This window comes from Ictalurus furcatus, chromosome 26, assembly GCF_023375685.1.
Source record: "Ictalurus furcatus strain D&B chromosome 26, Billie_1.0, whole genome shotgun sequence".
NCBI lineage: Eukaryota > Metazoa > Chordata > Actinopteri > Siluriformes > Ictaluridae > Ictalurus > Ictalurus furcatus.
This window is the reverse complement of record NC_071280.1, coordinates 4,430,255-4,453,858: the sequence shown is the minus strand read 5'-3', so window position 1 is coordinate 4,453,858 and position 23,604 is coordinate 4,430,255. Positions and strand designations below refer to the sequence as shown.

The following is a 23,604-nucleotide window of genomic DNA, read 5'->3' as shown; positions in this document are numbered from 1 at the left end:
TATCTATCTGCCTAACTGACTTTTTTGTCTACCTGTCTGCCTATTTACAGTCCTCTCTGAAACTATTGGAACAGCAAGGCCAATTCACTTGTTTGTGCCCTACACCAAAGGCATTTTGATTTGAGATAAAAACATGTAGATGAGAGGTGAATTTAGGATTTCATCTTTTTATTTCCTGCTATTTACATCTAGATGTGTTAAACAACATAAAACCTAGAACCTTTTGTATCAGGCCACCCAATTGTTAGGTGTGCAAAAGTATTGGAACAGATAGTATTGAATAGTAAATAAAATTTAATATTTGGTTGCCTATCCCTTGTTTGCAATACCTGCACCAAACCTGCAACTCAAACTGTGTTGCTTTTCCAGGTTTTTACCACAGCCTCTTTCAGTTGTTGTTTGTTTTGGAGTGTTCCTCCCTTGTCTCCTTTTCAGGAGGTGAAATGCTGCTCAATTGGGTTAAGGTCTGGTGATTGACTTGGCCAGTCTAAAACCTTACACTTTTTTCCCCACTGATGGAAGTCCTTTGTTGAGTTGACAGTGTGTTTTGGATCATTGCCTTGCTGCATGATGAAGTTCCTCCTGATTAATTTAGATGCATTTCTCTGTAAAATTGCAGACAAAATGTTTCTGTAAACGTCTGAATTCTGATTTCTGCTGCTACCATCATGAGTTCCATCATCAATAAAGATTAGTGAGCCTGTTCCAGAAGAAGCTATGCACGCCCAAGCCATGACACTACCTCCACCATGTTTCACAAATGAGCTTCTATTTTGAAAGGATCATGTGCAGGTTTCTTTCTCCATAGTCTAGCCTTTCCATCACTTTGGTAGAGGTTAATCTCGGTTACAGAACTTTTGTGGCCCATATCTGTATTTCTTTTCAAATTCCAGTCTGGCCTTCTGATTCTTCCTGCTGATGAGTGGTTTGCATCTTGTGGTATGGCCTTTATATTTCTGCTCTCGAAATCTTCGTCGAGCAGTGGATTGTGATACCTTCACCCCTGCCCTGTGGAGGTATGTCACTGGACGTATACCCTGTGGAGGTATGGCAGGTGATATCACTGACTGTTGTTTTGGGGTTTTTCTTCACAGCTCTCATCTATTTGTCTGCCTATCTGTCTGTATTTCTGTCTATCTGGCCACCTGACCATCTAAATGGCTGTCTATCTGTCTGTCTTTCTGACTGACTGCCTATCTGTGTGTCCATGATCTGTCTGCCTATCTGTCTGACTCTCTATACATCTCTCTGTTTATCTATATGCCTAGCTGTCAGATCTATCCAAATGTCTACCTGTCTCTCTCGTTAACTGTCTAAGAAAAGAAAGAAGAAATAAAAATGTACTTAAAATATCTCATCCAGTAACCAAGCTCAAGAAAGTAAGCATAAAAAAGCAGAAGGAAAAATGCAACAAGAAAAAAAAAAGAAAGTGAATGCTGGAAAAAAAGATAAGAATGAAAGAGAGAAAATCTATTATTAAATAGATTTACAGCATATTAATATTAATTTACTCTGATGGCACTTTAGTGAGTCTTTCTGTATGAGTCTCTTTCTTTCTTTCTTTCTTTTTCTCTCTCTGTCTCTCTCTATCATCTTTCTTTAGTAAAACACATCTTTTTCGCTTCGCATCATCTCTCTCCACATTGCCTTTCTTTACTGAGATGCAACTTTTTCTCTTCAAATTGTCTCTCACATCATCTCCCTTTCTCCACATCTCTCTCTCCCCCCACATAATCTCTCCTTTCATATTGTCTTGCTCTCTCTTCACATCATCTCTCACTCTATTCATATCATCTGTCTCGCTCTCTATTTTTCTCTGTACACATCATCTCTCTCTTCATATCATCTCACTCTCTGTTCATATCATCTCTAAATCATCTTTCTCCACATCGACATGCCCTTCACATCATCTCTCTCTTTCTGCATGTCTTCTTTCTCTCATCTCCTGTCTCTGGTTAAATGAGGACAATCATTAATTCTAATGAGCCTCATTTGCATATGAAACTTTGATGAGCCGTGGCCGATCTTTTCTGAGAAGGAAAAGAGACGTGTCTGTCTGTGCGACATTCCCAAAGAGACCTTTTCCTCAGAGACTTTTCTTCTTTTCATTCATCTGTTCCACTTTTATTCATCTGTTCCTCCTTTTAGGTGACACCTCCATTCAAGCTGCCTGTCATCTGTACTGACTAACTGAATAACAGCTAGCTAGATATCTACGGACAGCTAGCATAACAGCTGCATAATCTACCTACATGTGCTGTGAGGTAAAATTAGTATTTTACAAATAATGTTAGCTACTAGCCTTCATGATCATTTTACATCACCACAATAGTTAGACTACTGTTAGTTAACTTGCTTGCTAGCAAAATTGATTTCTCCTTAAAGCTTTCCATATGATTACTGAAAAAATGTCACTTGTGAAGTGGCTCGTAAGTAGCCTGCTAGCTAATCATCTAAAATTCAGCAGAAGTGTGACAGAAAGCATACAGTTGCTGAACACGGCTTATCTCTAAGTCTGTTTGTCATTATTGAAATGCTATATCTGTAAAAGCTACAAGTTTGTAACATGGCTAACATTCTGCTAAATGCACTAAATGGCAGTGTGCAGTCCAGCGTTCAGGCTGAAGCCTCTCCTCCACTTTGTTCTTTCACCTCCTGTTAGCTGTGAATGCTTTGTGCTCCACAGTAGGCTCTTCTCTATTTTCTGTATAAATTGGTGATCCATCAAAGCGCCATGTTTTTGTTCCTGTTGTTTTTTAGCCATGACTTTGGGAGCAAATCAGCTGCTGACCTTTTTAAATCACTTTCTGCCTTTCAGCAATATTCCCACTGTTTTATCCAAACACCGTAATTACCTTCTTACCTTAAAATGACCCTGGACACACACACACACACACACAGAAATAAATGAAAAATAAAGACAAAAAAAATGAAAGAGGAAGAAAAAATAAAAATGAAGCAAAAACCTAACAAAAAGAAAGAAAAATAAAAAATGAATGGAATGTAAGAACAAAAATGAAAAATGAGAAAAAAAGAAAGAAGAAAAAACAAACTAAGATATAGAAAGAACATAAAGAAATAAAAAATAATAATGAAAATGAGAAGCATGGAAAATGATAGAAGAAAGAAAGAATGAAAGAAAGAAAAAAGAAAACTAAAGATTATAAAAGAATATAAAGAAAGGGAAAATAATAATATAAGTGAGATGAAAAACTGGATTGAAAGAAAGAAAAAAATCAAGATAAAAAATAAATAAAAGAAAAATAATAATGAAAGGAGAATGTTGAAAAATAAATAATTGAAAGCAAAAAGAAATAAGAAAGAAAGGAAAACAAGAAAGAAGAGAAAGAAAACTAAAGAGAATAGATTATATTTGATAAGGAGAAATAGATTTAAAGGAATTGTTTTTAATCACAAAAAATGGGGAAAAAACAATAACAACATTTTTGACAAATTGGGAAAAATGCAAAAAAAAATAAGGATGAAATAAAGAACAATGATAAATTATAATTAAAACAGAAATATATAATTTAAAAAGAAAGAAATGAATAAAATGGAAAGAAAAAAATAAGAAAAGCAGAGAAAGAAAACAGTGAAAAGGTTTTTAAAATTTAAAGCAAAAGAGAAAACAGGAAAAGAATTAAAGGGGGTGAGTGGGGGTAAAAAAAATAGAAAGAAAAAGAACAAGAGATAAAGAGAAGGATATTTAAAATAAATAAATGAGACAAATGCAAAAAGAAAAGAAAAAAAAACATAAATAACTAGGAGAAAGAAAGAAGAGAGAGAAAGCATGACGAAAAAGAAAAAAAATTAAGGGCAAAAAAGAGAAGAGAAAGGAAAGAGACTGGTAATAGACAAATTACCTTTCCCACCCCTAACTCTAGCCCTAATCTTCGTAACAACTTTCTAACAACTGACTGACATGTTTACGAGTTTCTGTCAGGAGATTTCTGCCTGTTAGCTAGCAGGCTAACTAGCAGGCTATTAGCTAGCTTCTAAATTAGCTATGATGATTCAATGTTCTCAATGATTTGACCTCCTCTTTTAAACTCCTGGAGTGAACAGCTGGGGAACATGACATGGAGGATGGTTTTTAGTGACCCGTCTGTTCTCTCCAAGAGATCTGATAATCTAGTGCTCTTTATAGGCTGCCTAAACATCTGCACATGGCACACAGAAAATGCTGATGCTGTCGGTTTATTTCCACTGACCGAGAGAGAGAGAGAGAGAGAGAGAGAGAGAGAATGAGTGATGGGTGATTTTGTTGTCGATTCTTCTTGAAGGAGTAAAGGATGAGAGAAAGAAAAAGAAGAAAAATTCTTACATCTGTCTCTCGTTCAGTCGGACCTACAAACGGAGATCTGCAGAACATGTGTGGAGAACTAATACTCAATGTTTCCCTTCCTCTCTCTATCTCTTCTCTTCCTCTGTCTCTTTTATCCCCTCTCTCTCTCTCTTTCGCTTCCAGCTGGATGGTAAAAGGAAAGGATGACATAAGGAGGGTAAAAATAAACTAATCAGATTATGTAATATACAGTACATTCTTTTTTGCCTCCTTTTTCTTTCTCTGTTCTTCTGTCTCTTTCCCTGCCTCTCTCTCTCTCTCCATCTCTAACTTCCCCTTGTATTCCTCTCTGTCTATCTCTCTCTTTCTTTTCTCCCCCTACCTCCCAGCATCTCATGATCTCAGGCTCGTTTGACACATTTAACAGATAACACATGTCCCCGTGTGCTGTCGGTCATCATCCTGCAGACAGATATACAGATTTAGGGGAGAGGAATGAAAGAGTGATCCGACCCTGTAAATAGAAGCAGGTGGGACTCAGCAGACGGCTTGAATGAGATTAAGCGGAGAAAAGCAGACAGAGTGAAACCGACTGTGTCTTAAACACTGTTACTCATGACTGTTTAGGGTCAAAACTTCCTTATACGGTTCTCACAGGACTTCCTTATACTGCTTATTGTAAAATACTCGATTCTGATTGGTTGGAGGTAGTCAGGACAGTGCAAGGTGTTTTGTTTCTTTGGTTTTGTACCATTGCATCAGTAGTCACCATGACTTTGCTATCCAAAGAAAACTCGTGTAAAATAATATAAAACAGCTCATTCAGTAACAAGCTGCTGGCTAGCAAAGTGTATGAGTGTTTACTAGTTAGTTAGCTAGGCTACAATGTGCTAAATTTCTTAGCACAAGCTTCACCCAGTAAGAAATTAATTTCAAACCAAAAATTCTGTTTTAGATTAACAATGATGATAATTTTTAGCCAGCTAATAAGCAGGATAATCAAGAGCTAGTTAGTTGCTAACTAATTCCTACTGACTTTCAAATGTTGCAGTTTTGTACAAGATACTTCCTTTGACACTATATTAAAGACTAAGAACCAAGAAACAGGAAATATTGGAGGTGGAACTTATTGTTTCCCTGGAACAGGAACTATTGGAGGCGGAGCTTATTTTTTTCCCTGGAACAGGAGCTATTGAAAGTGGAGGTGGAGCTTATTGTTTACCTGGAATAGGAACCATTGGAGGCGAGGCTTATTGTTTCCCTGGAATAGGAACAGTTGGATGTGGAGCTTATTGTTTCCCTGGAACAGGAACTATTTGAGGTGGAACTTACCGTTTCCATGGAAAGAGCTTCTGTTTCCCTGGAATAGGAACTATTGGAGGTGGAGCTTATTGTTTCCCTGGAACAGGAACCATTGGAGGCGGAGCTTATTGTTTCCCTAGAACAGAAACAATTGGAGGCGGAGCTTATTGCTTCCCTGGAACAGGAACTATTTGAGGCAGAGCTTATTATTTCCCTAGAAAAAGCTTCTGTTTCCCTGGAATAGGAACTATTGGATGTGGAGCTTATTGTTTCCCTGGAACAGGAACTATTGGAGGTGGAGCTTATTGATTCCCTGGAACAAGAACTACTAGAGGTGGAGATTATTGTTTCCTTGGAACAGGAACTATTAGAGGTGGACCTTATTGTTTGTACAATCGACAATTGTACAATACTCATGTACAACTATTAAGAAGGTGAAAACATTCACTGATGATCAAGAAGGCAACCCTCTACATTGCATTAAATCTCAAGCTTAACTGAATGACAAACCTCTTTACAAAAATTACATTTTACAATTTTTTGAAAATGAATAACTAAATAAATCCAAAACATTTTTATTATGATTACGCTCTTACTCTCTGCAATCAAGAATTTATATATATATATATATATATATATATGTTTCAAATACAGAAAATAGAAAAATTCCATGTGGCTGTGATCTAATCTGCCGAAAATAACCATGCCTCCCTTATTAAAGGTCTCCTTTATAGAATCCAGAAGCTGGACAGCCTATTGGTCATGTGATCTGTGGCACCCCCGTCCCCCGCCCCATCACTTGATCCTTTTCAAAAGAGAGTGAAAAGAGAAACTCCGAGACGATGGGAGGGAGGGAAAGCAGGGGCGCTGAGACATGGAGAGAAAAAGAGAGATTGACAGACAGAGAAAGAGAGTGAGAGAGAGAGAGCTCTATTATCCTCGTCAAATATCAGCAGTGTGTCATCACAGTAATGAGTCTCCTTTATCACTCAGATCTCACTTACTAATGCATCTCTCTCTTTCTCTCTCTCATTCTCTCTCTGTCTGTCTCTCGCTCGCAGTAGTAGCTTTCTCTAGATGGATACCCTGAATGCCAGTGTCACGATTTGCTGCACTTTGATCAGCGGCGGCCATTGTCTCTGCCGTAAAGTGAGCCGTCTCACTCACACACATACACACACACACACACACACACACACTCAACAGGGAGCCCTTTTGTGTCTGACGGAGTTTGAGGGCTGCCACTTGCAGCGGAAATGTCCCCTCTCTCTCTCACAAACACACACACTGAAATTGCTATTCATCCCAGAGATGGCCGATAATGATGACCCCAGCTGTGTATGTGAGGCGAATGAAGTCTCCGATCGTATCTCAACAGATATCCATCCTGCGGTCCAATCCCATTTCTTGGCATGCCCTCGTCCACACCCATGGTATCTTCGGGGCTGTTCCATGACTTTATCAGATTGAGTGAAGGTCATGTCCGGCATCCTCGGCACAGAAAGGAACCAGGGAGTCTACAGTCAATTTGGGAGTTTCCACCCTCCAGCAGGTAGTGAAGAATAATAAGCAGGGAAAAAATAGAGAATATGAAAAAGAGAGATGCTGCACTATTATTTATTTAATTTCTTTTTTCCCCCCAACAAACTATATTTTAAGTTCATATGGGTCAAGTTCTGTCTCGCTTATACACCTCTGTACCATAGTACCGAGCTTTCGCTCACATCGCCTCAAAAAAAAAGTTTTTGTCTTTTCCTTTAGGACAAAGCCTCTGGACTTTTGCTCCATTTCCCACGATGCAGTGTGGCGTCTCAGGTGGCGAAGACTCCTTGTCATTTTTCATCCCATAGAAACAAAGACAAAGGAAGAAAAGAAACCGACCACACACGGTAACCAGATAATACGATACATACAAAAACAACCTGCTGGCTTGTAGTGGCAAGCCTACCAGGTCTGAGGTCAAAGGTTATTTCGAGTTGAAGTTTCAGAAGTGTGCTTGCTTTAGAATCTTCACTGTTGCCCGAGGGAAATGTTTCAAATTCCGTTTTCTAACATGATTAGTGTTTATTATATTTTGCCTATTACATGCTCATATCATGATGACTGTGTGGAAATTTACCATGATAAACAAGTTCATACAAATTAATATTTTCTTAAAATGTTTATTTACTTTTCAGAATGCCACATTTACAGTGAAAAAAATTGTGCACTTAAACATGTATCCAAAAGTAAATCTTTGTTATTCATTTTTTGGACTTTCCAGGATTATGCCTCCTGATAGAGCCTTTCATCCTCGAAAAAAGTAGAATTTACAATTTTATGAGTCCCTATTCTTCAATTTATCCTCAAAAAACAAGCAAGCAAGCAAGCAAACAAACAAAAACCCCAACAGATCACAAACAACAGATTTCACAGAGTCCCAAACAAGTCCCCTTTCAACTAAAGATATGTCCAGGAAACAGAGGATATAAAGATTACATTGAATCACGTAGCTCAGGAATTTTTCCAGGTATGTTTTAAATAGCTAGACAGAATAGAGAAGTGTGACTTCACTAGCATAGATAACTAACTTAATCTAGTTACAGAGGAGCATACACTGCATTTCAGGTTGAGTTACAGTTGAGGTCATAAGTTTACATATGCCTTGCAGAATTTGCAAAATGTTAATAATAATAATAAAAAATTAAGAGGCATCATAAAAATTGCATTTTGTTTTTATTTAGTGCTGCCCTGAATAAGCTATTTCACATAACAGATGTTTACATATAGTCCACAAGACACAATAATAACTGAATTTACACAAACGAACCAGTTAAAAAGTTTACATATGCTTGATTCTTAATACTGTGTGTTGTTACCTGGATGGTGAACGACTGTTGTTTTATGTTTAGTGAAAGCTGTTCACTTTGTTTGTCCTGAGCAGTGAAACTGCCCAATGTTCTTCAGAAAAATCCTCCAGGTCCTGCACAACAGCGGCTATATGATGTTGAGATCCATCTTTTCACACTGAGGACAATTGAGGGACTCATACACAACTATTACAAAAGGTGCAAACATTCACTGATGCATAAGAAGGCAATACAATACATTAAAAGTCAGGGGTGTAAACTTTTGAGCAGGATGATCAGTGTAAATTGTTATTATTTTGGTTAAAGAGCTTATATTTTTCACTGAGTACTGCCCTTCTGAAGCTACATGAGATATTTACATGTTTCCCAGAAGACAAAATAGTAACAATTTACACCGATTATCAGTTCTGTTTGCTATTTTTACGGATGCTTCTTCATCCTAAACAGGGACATTAGAAGAAATCTTGTCATGTTCCTGCCAATAACTGGACACTATTTAAATGTATATTATATAGTATAGTATATTGTGTTGATACAGTCTACTAATCAGTTACTCACCTAGATAGCCAAACCACACTGGGGCTTCATCAGATACCATCACTTCTTGTGACAACATCACAGTTTTCATAGGTGGTGCCCTACTCTGACACACATTTTACCTCTACTATAATTAGCAGTATGTGGTTTGGGCCATAACCCTGGAGCCTGAGGGAAATGTCTAGAATTCTGCTTTTAGACAAGTTTAATTACAGTAATTATGAATGTGAGAATACCTGCTGAATGCTTGGGCATGACGTTACCGTCAGAATGTTTTTTTTCTATGCTGGCGCCTAACATAAATGTGTAAACACACTTGTGTATTTGATGATGGACAGCTGGTGAATTTAATTATAGTGATTTGCACAGTTTAACTGGGAAATAAACAGAAATGAGAAATGACGCAAAAATGCCATCAAAACCCGACTAAGAGTTTATTTAGGTCAAAGTCTGAGTATTGCTTTGCTAAACTTGTATGTGGTCATTTTAATGCAATGTGGTGGTAAGACGCATCGGTATTCTGAATTCAGTACAATATGTCATGTTAAAATGTATGTTTTGGCTGTAAAAACTACGGAACGCAATTATGATTATTAAAATCTAATGTATTGTTTTAGACAAGATCACATTTGTCTCATGGATGAATAAGATTTCCCCATTCTTGTCCCACAATGCAATGCTCCATTTCCCCACGATGCAGGGTAGAGTCTCAGGTGGCAAAGACTCGTTTGGTCATTTATCATCCCACTGACAAAAAGAGACAAAATAAGAGACCACACACACACACACACATACACACACACTAAACAGATAACATGATACCTCCAGAACCAAACTGCTGGTGTGTAGTGGGTGGGGTCTAACAGAAACAAAGGTCAATGGTCATTGAGATTTATTCAGGGGCTGATTATTATTTTCCCGGAGCTGTGTTCAGGAGTTTTTAACAGTATTTTGAAATCCTGAAGTGATTGGGATTTATTAAGGGGGCCAAGCACTTTTACAAATTCTGTATATTCAGATGCAATAAAAAATATTCTTGCTTATTAAACTGCAGGATAAGTTTCACTTTTAAGTATTCAGTTCTAGCAATGATGTAGGTTTTTCATTAGGGGAGTCATTGGGGGAAGTTGACAAGGATGCATTAGGAACTGTGTTGAGGGTGAGATTTGCTTTTAAGTGCAGATTAAAGTGATGATCCCTTGAGACTTGTCCTGTCATCTCTAAAAGACTTTACACGCACGACATACTGCAAAACATCAGTGAGGATTAGCTTTGTGACCACACACTCACACACACACACACACACACACACACACACACACACACACACACACACTCACTGTCACTAATACTTATTTATCTTCATTAAAGTTTATAAATTACAAGACAGTAAGAAAAAAATAAATAAAAAGGAAATAAAACAGAAGAAGAAAGAAATGAAAAAAAGAAAGAAAAAAGAAGGAGGAAACAGTAAAACAGTAGGGAAAATAGAAAAGAAGAGAACAAGTAAGAAATAAAAAAGACAGAACACTTATGAAGGGGAAAAACAAAAAGGAGTAAAAAAAGTAAATAAAAAGCAAGATAAGAAGAAAAACATGAATTGAAAGAGAAAAAGAAAGGAATAATGAAAGAGCGAGAAAAGGGGGAAATAAAAAGGAAGACAAACAAGAGAAAAAAGAATGAATGACAGCAACAAAACATGAACAAAAGAGAAAAAGAATGAAATAAAGAAAAAAAAGAGTTATTTTTATTAAAAATTAAAAGGGAAAATGAAGAAGAAATTATAAGAATAAGAAAAGCCAAACTAGAGAAAAAAAATGAAAAAAGAAAGAGGACAGAGAGTGAGACAAAGGAGGAATGTCACAAACAGGGAGAGAGAGAGTTAGACACAGAGAGTGAGGCAGACAGAATGTGACATCAGCAGACAGTGAGACAGAACAAGAAGAGTGAGATAGATGGAATAAGACATCAGCAGAGAGTGAGACAGAAAGAGAAGAGTGAGACAGAATGTGACATCAGCAGACAGGAAGATAGAAAGAGATGTGTGAGACAGACAGAATGTGGCATCAGCAGAGATTGAGACAGAAAGAGAAGAGTGAAACAGAATGAGAAGAGTGAGATAGATGGAATGAGACATCAGCAGAGAGTGAGACAGCAAGAGAAGAATGAGACAGACAGAATGTGACATCAGCAGATGGTGAAACAGAAAGAGAAGAGTGTGAGTGAAACATGGATAGCAAATGAGACAACGACTCTGTCGCTTTGTCTCTCTCTCTCTCTCTCTCTCTCTCTCTCTCTCTCTCTCTCTGCTAAATGTAAAGATGTAAAATGTTCTTTGCCTTATTTACATATATACACGTTTAGTCTTCACTTAATAAAACACGTAGAGAAAGCTAAAAATGGCCGCTTTAATAAAGCCTTATTCTGGGTTTAATAACATCGCATTTGCTGTAATGGGACGAAGACGATTGGCCATAACAAGAAAACGCTCTTAATAAAACCATCTTCCAAGCTAAAGAACATACTGATGCTGAGATTGAACATTTTTAAAACTATCTGTAGTTTATTAGTGTTTAAAATTAAACGGTTTGATTACACACTGAGCCATATCCGAGCAGGAGAGCAATTTAAGCTGTGTATGTTTGTGAGATGTGAGTTTTTCTTCCATTTAACATAGTTTATAATTGTTTACAAACACATCTGTTTACTGCATCACTCTGTCAAGAGATTTCTCCCAAACAGCAGGTATTTGCACTGGGAATAAACACCACTCCCATTCACTTAGGGTCAAAGTTCAGCCTGCGGTCACTAACTACTCTTACATCATCAAGTGGCGAGAGACAGTGAGACACAAAGTGAGAGACTGAGAGTGAGACAGATCGTTGAACAAATCCAAGAAGAGGCGATCTATTCCAGACTTTCGAATCATGATCATTCCAAACATGATCATTTCTGGATTAGATGGACAATGAATTAAAACATATCAGGCTAGCTCGGATAATGTTGCTAATCTGCTGTAATCTTTTGTGTTATTTAAACAGCATTATGTGCTAATCTCTAGCCAAAAATGTGAAAAACGGCGAGTGGTGAAGTCACATGATCGGATCGATTACCATGGCCTGGTCAAAGGGGCTTAAGTTAAATCCTATAGATGTTTAAATTGTTTAAACAGCATTGTATTGTATTAATGAAACCAGTGATTAATTCTAAACCAAAGAAGTGGCTTAAATGGCTAGTCATGATGTCACATGTGATCACCTGATCACATTTTACTTAATCTCTGCCCCTGCTGACCTGTTACAAGGCTAAATAAGACCATGGAAATTCATCAGAAAACATGCTAATCATGAACTTAGCAATGTATACTTTCAGCATGGAATCTTGTAACTATTTTTAATCAAGTTGAAGTGGACAGTTTTGAGCAGGTGGTGTGAGTTATTCTCCTAACAAAGCTGTGTTTTTTAAAACCCTTTTAGCAGATTTAGCACACGGCAGAATTGGTGAAAAAGCTGCAGGAATGTCTAAACAGAGCAGGAAGTGAAGTCTTGTTACTAACAACACTGGCCTGGTGAGGTCTAGAAACATCTAAATATGGCACACGGGCTGTGTACACGTTGTGTAGATAAACAACGGATTAACATGAGAAATGAAGAGACCAGCTGTGGAACTCGATGTCAAACACACTGCGGATGACTAGTGCTACTAAGACAATGTTTCTTTTCGATTTATTTATTTATATATTTTTATGGAGAATTAAATCAAAATGGTATCTCAGATTACACATCACATGTAGCAGGCATGATTATTCCCCAAGTATCAAAACAAAGATACTTCAATAAATTCCTTAGGGGAAACACAAGAAAACAAAAAAAAAGTACAATAACCTGGTTTCACAATTCAAACTCATTCAAAATCACATTCAAACTCATGTTCACAAGTAATTCTCATACACTTGTCATCTATGAAATGATTAACCCCAAATAAAGATCAGCTAGTTCTGTAGGATTTGATAAAAGGACAAGATGAAAAATTATCAGGGAGGCTGCCACGAGACCTATGGAAAGAAATACAGTACCCTCCACTAATATTGGCACCTTTGGTAAATATGATCAAAGAAGGTTGTGAAAAATTATCTTTATTGTTTAAACTTTTGATAATTTGTTGAAATAATTAACAAAACTACTTTGCTCTCATGGATATCAAACAATTGAAAACAGAACACAGGTTTAACCCATATAAGAATATCTTTGTTAAATATAGGTGTGCAACAATTATTGGCACCCCTATTAATTCATATGAGAAAAAAATATTTGAAGTATAGTCCCACTGATGTTTGACATTTTTTAGTACACCTGGGTGACTAGGAACAGGAAATTGTTCAACCATAACTTCCTGTTTCAGAGTGGTATACACACAGATTTGGTAACACATAGGGCAAATTCCCTTAGTCATTCATAACAATGGGTAAGACCAAGGAATATACAGTGTGGGAAATAAGTATAGAACGTGTCAATATTTTTTTCAGTAAATATATTTCTAATGAGGTTATTCACATGAAATTTTCACCAGACATCAGTATTAACTCAAAAAATCTGCAAATATAAAGAATTCACAACATTAAAGTCCATAAATAAAGTTATGTGTAATAAAGTGGAATGACACAGGAAAAAAGTATTGAACACGCTAAGAAAAAGCAGTTCTCCAAGGTAAGGCAATGAAACAGCTGAAATCCGTAAGTAGTTAAAAAATAATTATACCTCCTATCTGCACAAACTAATATCAGCTGGGTTAGTAAATTGATGGTCTAAAAAAGGCTTTTTGTTACCAAGGTGTCACACAAGAAACATCTCATGATGGGTAAAAGCAACGAGCTTTCCCAAAACCTTTGCAACCTTATTGTTTTGATATATATTGATGGAATTGGATATAGACGTATTTCAAAACTTCTGAATCTTCCAGTAAGCACCACTGAGGCCATTATCTACAAGTGGAAGCAACATCACTCTGTCATCAACCAACCATGCACAGGAGCTCCTCGCAAGATTTCTGACCAAGGAGTTAGAAGAATAGTCAGAAGAGTAGCCCAAGAGCCAAGGACCACTCAGAAAGAGCTCCAGAAACACTTGAAGGCTGCAGGTACCATCGTCACAGAGAAAACAATAGGCAATGCACTCCACTGCCATGGCCTCTATGCACGCTAACTCTCCATTATTAAAGAAAAGGCATGTCAAATCTCATTTGACATTTGCTACAACTCATTTGGACAAACATATTAAATACTGAGAGACCGTAGTCTGATGAGACGAAGGCTGTCATACTACACACCATGTTTGGAGAAGAAATGGCACTGCACATCTGCACTGCATGGATTTTAATGTTTGGATTTCTTTATATGTGTGGATTTCTTGAGTTAATACCAAAGTCTAGTGAAAATTTCATGTGAATAACCTCAGCGAAAATATATTTACTAAAAAAAGTTCAATAGTTATTTTCCCCACCGTAGCTGTGATGTGCAGCAAAAGGTTGTTGAGCTTCACAAAATGGGAAGTGGCTATAAGACAATAGCACAAGCATTGCAAATGCCCATTTCCACCATCAGGGCAATAATTAAGAAGTTTCAGTCAACTGGAAATGTTATGAATCAACCTGGAATTGGATATGTGTCTACATTGTCTCAGTGCACTGTGAAGAGAATAGTTTGAGTGGCCAAAAAATCTCCAATGATCACAGCTGGAGAATTGCAGAAGTTAGTTCCATGTTGGGGTCAGAAAGACTACAAAACTACAATCTGAAGTCACCTACAGCACCACAAATTGCTTGGAAGAGTTTCAAGAAAAAAGCCTCTACTCTCATCCAAAACCAAACTCAAGCATGTTCAGTTTGCCAGACACTACTGGAACTTCAAATGGTGTTCTATGGTCAGATTAAACCAAAATCGAGCTTTTTGGCAATAAACACCAGAGGTGGTTTTGGCACACACAGATAGGTACCCATATGGAAAAGCAACACAAGTCCACAGTTAAATATGCCAGAGGACCTGGACATTTTGTTAGGACACATGGCATCATTGACCCTATCAAATATCAACAGATATTAAATGAAAACCTGACTACCTCTACCAGAAAGCTTAAAATGGGCCATGGTTGGATCTTGAAGCAGGACAATGATCCAAAACATACATCACAATCAGCACAAAAATGGTTTACTGACCACAAAATCAAGGTCCTGCCATGGCCATCCCAGTCCCCTGACTTGAAACCCATAGAAAACTTGTGGGGTGAACTGAAGAGGACAGTCCACCAGCATGGACCTTGAAATTTGAAGGGTCTGGAGAGATTCTGTATGGAGGAATGGTGCCAGATACCACAACACACCTACAGAGGTCTTGTATAGTCCATACCTTGATGGGTCAGAGCTGTTTTGGTGGCACACCAGGGACCTAAAACAATATTAGGCAGATGGTTTTAATGTTATGGCTGATTGGTGTACTGTAGAAGAAGCCAGTACTGATTTGTCATGTGGTCCTACTTAAATTCAGGTTGTAGAACTTACTGAAAGTCTATGAAGCAGTTTTTCTTAAAACAGAGTGAAACAAAGAAACACTTCTCACCTGGTGCACTGAACCTTGATGATGCCCTTGTGGCCAGGGAATTTGCATCTGTCTCTATTTTCACAGTAGACATGTCAGTGTGACAGGTGCATCAGCCTCATTTTCTTCTTCATTTGCCTCTTGGTCTAGTTGATCTGAAACAATCAAGACACCAATTATGAAAATCATTAAAATGCATTGCAAAGTCAACTTATATGATATATAAAGTGAATCTAAATCAAAGAATGCCCTGAACTGTATGAACTCTTTGCATGAAACCTATACCTGATGTTGAATCATCTGACTCATCCTCACTGTCTTCCTCCATGACCTACCTTTCCATCTGATTCTCCTTATTCTCTACTGTCTATCTCATCCTTACTGATGTCAAGTGGTAAAGACTGGTCTGCTACACATGCCGCACTTCCAGGAAGAGAGGTTAGGTAAAAAAAAAAAAAAGAGGGAAAGGCCATGAGAGCAAATATAAATATGCCATTGGTTACATTTAACCCCTTCCTTTTAGAAACAGTATTTACCCTTAGGCTCTGTTTTGTGTGTGTTTGTGTGTGTGTGTGTGTGTGTGTGTGTGTGTGATAGTAAGGGAAAAAATATGGTATGTTACAATGAAGAAACACCATGCAAAAGAGCATAAAAGATATGCATCAAGTATGTACAGAAAATAATTTTTGTGTCATTGAGGCCTTTTCTGCTGGATTGAGTAAATTCCTTTAAGTGGACTTCTTTAACAGACATTTGCAGCTTTCAACTAAAAGTGATTAAATGTGAATTATTATTGTGATAAGTTAGTGTAACAAGTGTATCAAATAAGTACGTAGCAAGTTAGTGTATCGAATTTGTGTAGCAGTATGCCCAAGAGTATTTTTAAAATACATTTCAGGCATAGTAGAATCTGTGTCCTAGAACAGTTGCAATTTGTGACTCAGTGGTAGAGTTCTTGCCTGCCATGCAAAAGGCCTGGGTTCAATTCCTGGCCAAGGTACACTCGAGACCTGAAGCTTGTGTTTAGATTTTTCTATTTATACTAGTGTTGCTGATTGCTCGAATCTAATTGGTCAGAAGGTGTGCCTTATTTTCATGTTTCTATAGTAACAGGTCATAGACAGGGACTTGTATAGCAGACGTTCTGCCTAATCTGATAAAGACTGATTTAAACAGTTGTTGTTTTATAACTAAGTAATTCTTATAATCGTTGATATGGAGAAGTTCTTTTGTTATGTTAGGAGGCATTTATTAAAATTTATGGATGGAGTCTAGATTGTAAGCACGCTTGGTCTCGGGGACGCTTTCCATTTCCCTCAGTGAAATGACAGGCTGTGTGTGTGTGTGTGTATTTGTGTGTGTGTGTGTGTGTGTGTGTGTGTGTGTGTGTGAGAGAGAGAGAGAGAGATATCAGATTGACTGATTGAGAGAGAGAGAGAGAGAGAGAGAGAGAGAGAGGCTGGTCAGTGAATGTTTATCACAGCTATAATATACAGTAGGTGAGGACAAGAACAAGAACAACCTTGTCTCTCGGATGTTCTACAAGGTTTAATGTTCTGTGCATGTTGATATGCTTTTCAACTCACCACAGTTGTAAAGAGTGATTATTTGAGTTTCTATATACTTCCTGGCAGCTCAAACCAACCTGGTCATTTTCCTTCTTCCTCTCTTATCAACAAGTTGTTTCCACCCACAGAAACGTCTCTCACTCAATGTTTTTCACACAATTCTGTGTAAACTCTAGAAACTGTTGTGTGTGAAATTCCCAGGATATCAGCAGTTCCTGAAATAGTCAAACCAGCCTTTCTGTTGCAAACATCCATACCATGATCAAAGTCACAGAAATCATACTTTTTCTTCATTCTGATGCTTGATGTGAACTTAAGCTCTTGACCTGTATCTGCATGATTTTATGCATTGCGGTAATGCCACGTGATTGGATGATTAGATAACTGAGTGAATGTGCAGGTGTACATTGAATTACTTACATAATTGAATTACTGTATATCACATTCACCTATACACCACACACAATATATTAATGATCTGTATTGTTCTTCATTGGTAGCTTTAGGAGCTCATCTCTCTTTCCAAGCATTCTTGTTCCAACTTCTCATCTCAGCTTAATGATGATGAGGAGGAAATCCCCGAGAGGGGGATGAGGTCAGTATCGCATCCTGGGTGGATGACTAACGAGGACTTAATTTTTTCAGTTCTGTAAGACAGGAGTCCAGAGTTCTCTCCATCAGCTCTTCAGCTTCCACATGTGATCAAAGAAAAGTTAAAGCTCCTCTCAGCTTATTATTTATAATTAACTTCTTACTAACTGATAATAAAATCTCCCAGAAAGTAGCTTTTTATGAGCTCTCGGAGGATGTGTCAAATGTCTAATTTCAGAGGGAATTATGATGCATCTATGAAAATAATAATAACATTGAAAAACTCCATTTTTGAAATTGCTTCATGAAATGGAAATTTGTATATAACACATCCAGACTGCTAACTAACCATCAAAATTAGCTAATTCATATTTTGGAAAAGGAAAACATCAGATCTTTGTCAAAAATTAAGTAATGCCTGGCTAATTTGATGGGCTTGTTAGTTGTTAGCGATGCCTGGTGAGCTAGCATGATAGTATACGTGGGGCCTGTACTAGTTGAACAGACTCAGGGTTACGGGATTAGTTTAGAGTTGACAAAACCAAATCAATCCAATCAGGCTTTATTGGTACCATGACGCTGGTTATCAACTTTATCTGTCAACTCAGGCTTTGATCATTAAGCTAAAAAAGAGTGACCTCGGCAACGAACAACCAATCGCGTTCGATATGGATAGAGCGAGATCCATATATTTTTCTGCTGAGGAACAAGAAAAAATTATTCAGAAATATGAGGAATATAAAAGCAAGCATGTAGTATTGCAAGCATGCAGTAATACTGTCTCTACTACCAAAGCAAGAGAAGACTGTTGGAGAAACATTGCTGATTGCGTTAATGCATAAGTTAAACAAATACATTCTATATTAATGTAAAAGAATGTATATGAATGCTGTATGTGTGTGCATTGTTCCTTCAATTATATGAAGTCTGCCAGTAAAATGCGATGAAAAACAACCCCACACTATGATGCTTCCACCTCCAAACTTCACTGTTGGTATAGTGTTTTAAGGGTGATGTGCAGTGCCATTTCTTCTCCAAACATGGTGTGTAGTATGACAGCCAAAAAGTTCAATTTTGCTCTCATCTCACCAGACTACAGTCTCCCAGTATTTCATAGGCTTGTCCAAATGAGTTGTAGCAAACTTTAAATGACCTTTGACATGCCTTTTCTTTAGTAATGGAGTCTTGAGGGGTGAGCGTGCATAGAGGCCATGGCAGTAGAGTGCATTACCTATGGTTTTCTCTGTGACGGTGGTACCTGCTGGATCCAAGTGTTTCTGGAGCTCTTGCCAAGTGATCCTTGGCTCTTGTCCAGGGTGTACCCCGCCTTGTGCCTGATGCTCCCTGGGATAGGCTCCAGGTTCCCCCGTGACCCTGAAAAGGAGTAAACGGTTGAAGATGGATGGATGGATGGACCTTGGTAACGAAAAGTCTTTTTATAGACCATTTTATAGACCAATTTAACTAACCCATCTGACATTAATTTGCACAGATAGGATGTATAATTACTTACAGATTTCAGCTGGTACCTTGCCTTACCTTGGAGAACTGCTTTTTCTTTGCGTGTTCAATACTTTTTTCCTGTGTCATTCGACTTTATTACACATAACTTTATTTATGGACTTTAATGTTGTGAATTCTTTATATTTGCAGATTTCTTGAGTTATTACTGATGTCTGGTCAAATTTCATGTGAATAACCTCATTGGAAATATATTTACTGAATAAGAAATGTTGACGCATTCAATGCTTATTTCCCCCACTGTATATGTATATATGTGTGTGTGTGTGTGTAAATATATAAAAAATATATTTATATATAAAATATGAATGTATATTACATCCTAAGAAAGATTAATATTCATTGATTTTAAATGTAACCCCAACTACAAACATCCTTGGCAGCATATCAAGACAAAATATAAAAAAAGACAAAATTGTATTATTTTTGCATGAACATTTTATCACAAACACTTGTTTGCAGCAAACAGAAAAAAGTGTGAAATTCTGAAAACTCGGGGAGGGCCACCTCCACCAGAATGCACTGTGACGGAGGAGTTGGCTCTGAGTAGCAATAATGGGCGGCCGATTATGGATGGGATTACACTGACCCTGGTGCTGGCTCCTCTAAGCAAGTGACACTGGGTAAGTGTTCAATGCATTACTATTTTTTAAAAAGTTTTAAATATAGCTGACTGTATGTTCTGTAGTAGAGGGACATACAATGTCTCTGTTGAATCCAGTACACATACACATAGTCTACCACACAAAGGTCAGTATGCAGCAGACATAACACTGTCAGCATAACTTGCTTTTAACAGTTATGCTTTGTATTGGCCTTCTTTTATTTATTAGGGTGAAGCAAATGATGAAGATACTTTGTCTGTGTGTTCTGAGACAGTTGCTGATCAGTAATGATTAAAAAAGGGTTAAGTTAAATAGTCAAATGTTTAAAAAAAGAGAGTTAAAAGAGTGTTTATTTTTCACTGTTTTTCCATTTTCGTGTGTTAATACATTGATAATTCAAGTAAGTATAACGCTGATCAGTCATCTATTAGGATGGTCTGAATCCTGCACTCTGGGATTGATTGCTTTAGTCTCCACCCACATACCTGGAGGAAGTGCGGTATTCTTTCATTCGAGTAAAGCTCTCATGGAAGTAACATACTTGTGACTTATTTCTCCTCTATATAGGTATGTTGTGCATGTTTAACTTAACTGTTTTGTCCGTGTTAACTTGCTGACATATTGAGACGTACTTATATTTTGATTCTAATAGCTTTTGAGTAGATATAAGTAAGTTTTGTTGTGTGTGTGTGTGTGTGTGTGTGTGTGTGTGTGTGTGTGCGCGCGCGCGCGCGTGCGTGCGCAGGTCTCCGCCCTGTATTTAAAACCAGAACAGCGCTAGCTTGTGTTTAGCCGTAATTTGAACATGTGGACATGAAAGGCGTATTTTGTACTTTTATTTAAATAATGTCTTAATGCACTTTAGGTTTACTGTTTTGTACAACTGTTTGTGTATATTGTTGTATTTTTGACAATGGATTCGAGTAAAGCTCTCATGGAAGTAACACCAACCGTCATGCTTGTGACTTATTTCTCCTCTATATAGATAGGGGGACAACAGAAGCAGTTGAAACATGCCTTTAGGATGCCAAATGTCATTTTGGACCCTGGTTTTACTGAATGCCACATTGAAGTGTTTTTTTTTCTTTTTTTTTGGCCCTGTCTGAGGGTCAGGATAGGGGGTTAGTAAAAAACCTCTGGCATGCATAACACCTGTCTCCTACCAACAGGCCATCAATAAACCCTGTCATAGAACAGAAAAGGGAAAATTATGTAAGTTTTGCTGTGTCACAATTAAAATTTAAGTGTTTTGTACCTTACCAATTTTACCTTTCCTTCTTCAAAGCGCTGACACAACACCGACTCACGGAAAATTCATGAGTCATGCACTGTGCCAAGCCATTTGGCATCCAAGTCATCTGCAGCTGAAATTTAGATCATTGACATATATGTTAATGTTACTATTCATTTAAAGATTCATCTCACTGAAGATACAAATCATCTCACATGTATAGTTGGCCTACCTGAACATGAAGGCTGTGAAAGGACTTTCTATTCATATATTCTGCCTCATGTTCTCCTAGAGCTGTGGAGAATGTAACATGTGTGCAGTCTATTGCTCCTAAGACTCTAGGGTTTCGTATCATAAGATTTAAAAAAAAAAAAAATGTAAAAGATTTTACAAAAATCATTCTTAACATGTACTGTATTGTATAATACATTTAAGTGCTCTGAAATGCAGTGAAATCTGCTTTTTGAAAAAAGAAAAAGTGAATGTAAAAGGGTAAATATGTTCATGTGTTGTCACCCACGATATCAATATCTTACCGACAATTTCTATAAAAGCCCTCTTTTGGACATGGTCGATAAATGTCTTGGGAACACAATGAAGCTATTTATGTACCCCTGCAGTGCGAGGACCACCTTGTGAATGGGTTGACAAACCGTGTTTTTCCCTAGGTTCTCTCCATCACTGACTGCTTACAAGTATCTACCACTTGCAAACAAACGCAATGCAATACATACCATTTGCAGTACAGTAAGGGCATGACTTCAGCATGTCACATTTGTTATGTGCGGTTCAAGAATTTCGCAAAGATACAGTCAAAAAATCAGTATCTTTCATACAAGTAAGTGTCAGAAAAGGCAAGGGGATTTTGTATGTCCCTAAAAACTCTTTCTCTGCAAAGTGCTCGTCTAACAATTTCCACAATGTCCACAGGATTTGGAAGAAAAGGTGAAGCCATTGCAACAGACACTGGGAATTAGTTACGTCACCTAGATGTGTCTTTGCTCACAGCTGACTGGTCAAATTTCAGTCTGAGATCTGGAATCCAGAACATAGCTGTGGAGCATAAGTTACTATTGAGACGAAAAACCGGTAAAAGCCAAACCACTTTCATGGTACTTAAAACCCAGGGTTGGCACAAACTAAACTGAAACTTACCTGGCTTGCCACCTAAACTGGCTTCATGGTACAGGCTCCTGCTTGATAAATAACCAACAAAACAAGCTAGCTCAATTTATAAAACTTAAAATGTGTCAGAAATAAAGCAATGCCTACCCAACAAGCATAATACTTACTCGGCTTGCTAAACTAGCTAGCCAAACATGGCGGCTAAAAAAGGAAAATGTACAAATTTAGGAAAGATGACATAACTACTATGATAGTTAGCAAACTTTGCTATGTAGAATGATAATTCAGCAGTGTTAAATAGTCAAATAAAAAAAATATCAGGAATTGAGGAATACTTGGTTAATTAGTGGTACATTTAATCATCTTGTTAACTAGTTAAAAACTTGTTAAGTTTTTTTAAGGTATGCTGGCAACATTATCCTTCTCTAAACTCACAATCTAGACACAATCAGAACAAAAAGATAGTTTCCCATCATGTGTTTCTCTTTAACACAGCAAGACTTGTTATATTATTCACATTCACTAAGGCAATCATGAATGACCATGTGCCATTACGTCTGGAACATTCTGCTGTTTTTCTCTATAGCAATAAAGATTTTTAAAGTAAAGCATCTGTATGCAGTCCTTAATATGACTCTGATTGTAGTGGCTGAGTAAAACAGCTTGGAAATACCTCATCAGCAAAATAACGAGCGTTAGCATGTGTTTCACACACACCGACACACACCCACACTAACAGAAGGGAAAGCCACCTTTCTCACGCCATTTATTCTCTTATTACTGCCTTAAACCTCACCACACACTTCGCAGCGCTTGTTCTTTAAGGCATGCAGGTTTATTTACTTCATTATCTCTTCAGCGCTCAAGTTGGAGGACGTAATGAAGCGCGTGTTGGCACAAAACCGTAATCTGCTTTAACAGAAGCTAAATTGCCTCTTTAATGATCTTTAATGATCACAAGCTTGCCTTGATTGAGTCCTGAGGAAATTTCACTTCTGTTTAACGTGCACGAGACAAAAATAAAGTATAAAATTCGCATACGAGTTGAAGGACATTGCAGGATAAACAAGAGGAAGCAAGAGATGAGAGAAAGGATGTTTCTGGAAGGTCTGTTGTGATGTTTAGTGAAGTGTTTGGGTTTAAAAACTATGTATCAACAACCAGAGTCTGATAAAATCTTGTCTCCAGGAAAAACAACATAGTTTTAATATTTTAAATTGTGTAAACAGCTTCTCCCACCATTTTATTGCTGTTTTAAAATGAAAACTGCCTCAGGAATTCAGCAATGCCTTGAGAACTTGCATGATAATTAGCCACCTTGCTAATTAACTTGCAACATTTTTTAAAATGAAATTGTCAAAAAAAAAAAAAAGAAAGACTGTATTAAATTGACTTCAATGA

At 37.4% G+C, this 23,604-nt stretch overlaps 1 pseudogene; it reads right to left on the bottom strand.

Moving 5' to 3' along the window:
* Positions 1–20,813: 20,813 nt before the first annotated feature.
* LOC128602377 (uncharacterized) lies at positions 20,814–22,370 on the bottom strand (annotated as a pseudogene).
* Positions 22,371–23,604: the final 1,234 nt, after the last annotated feature.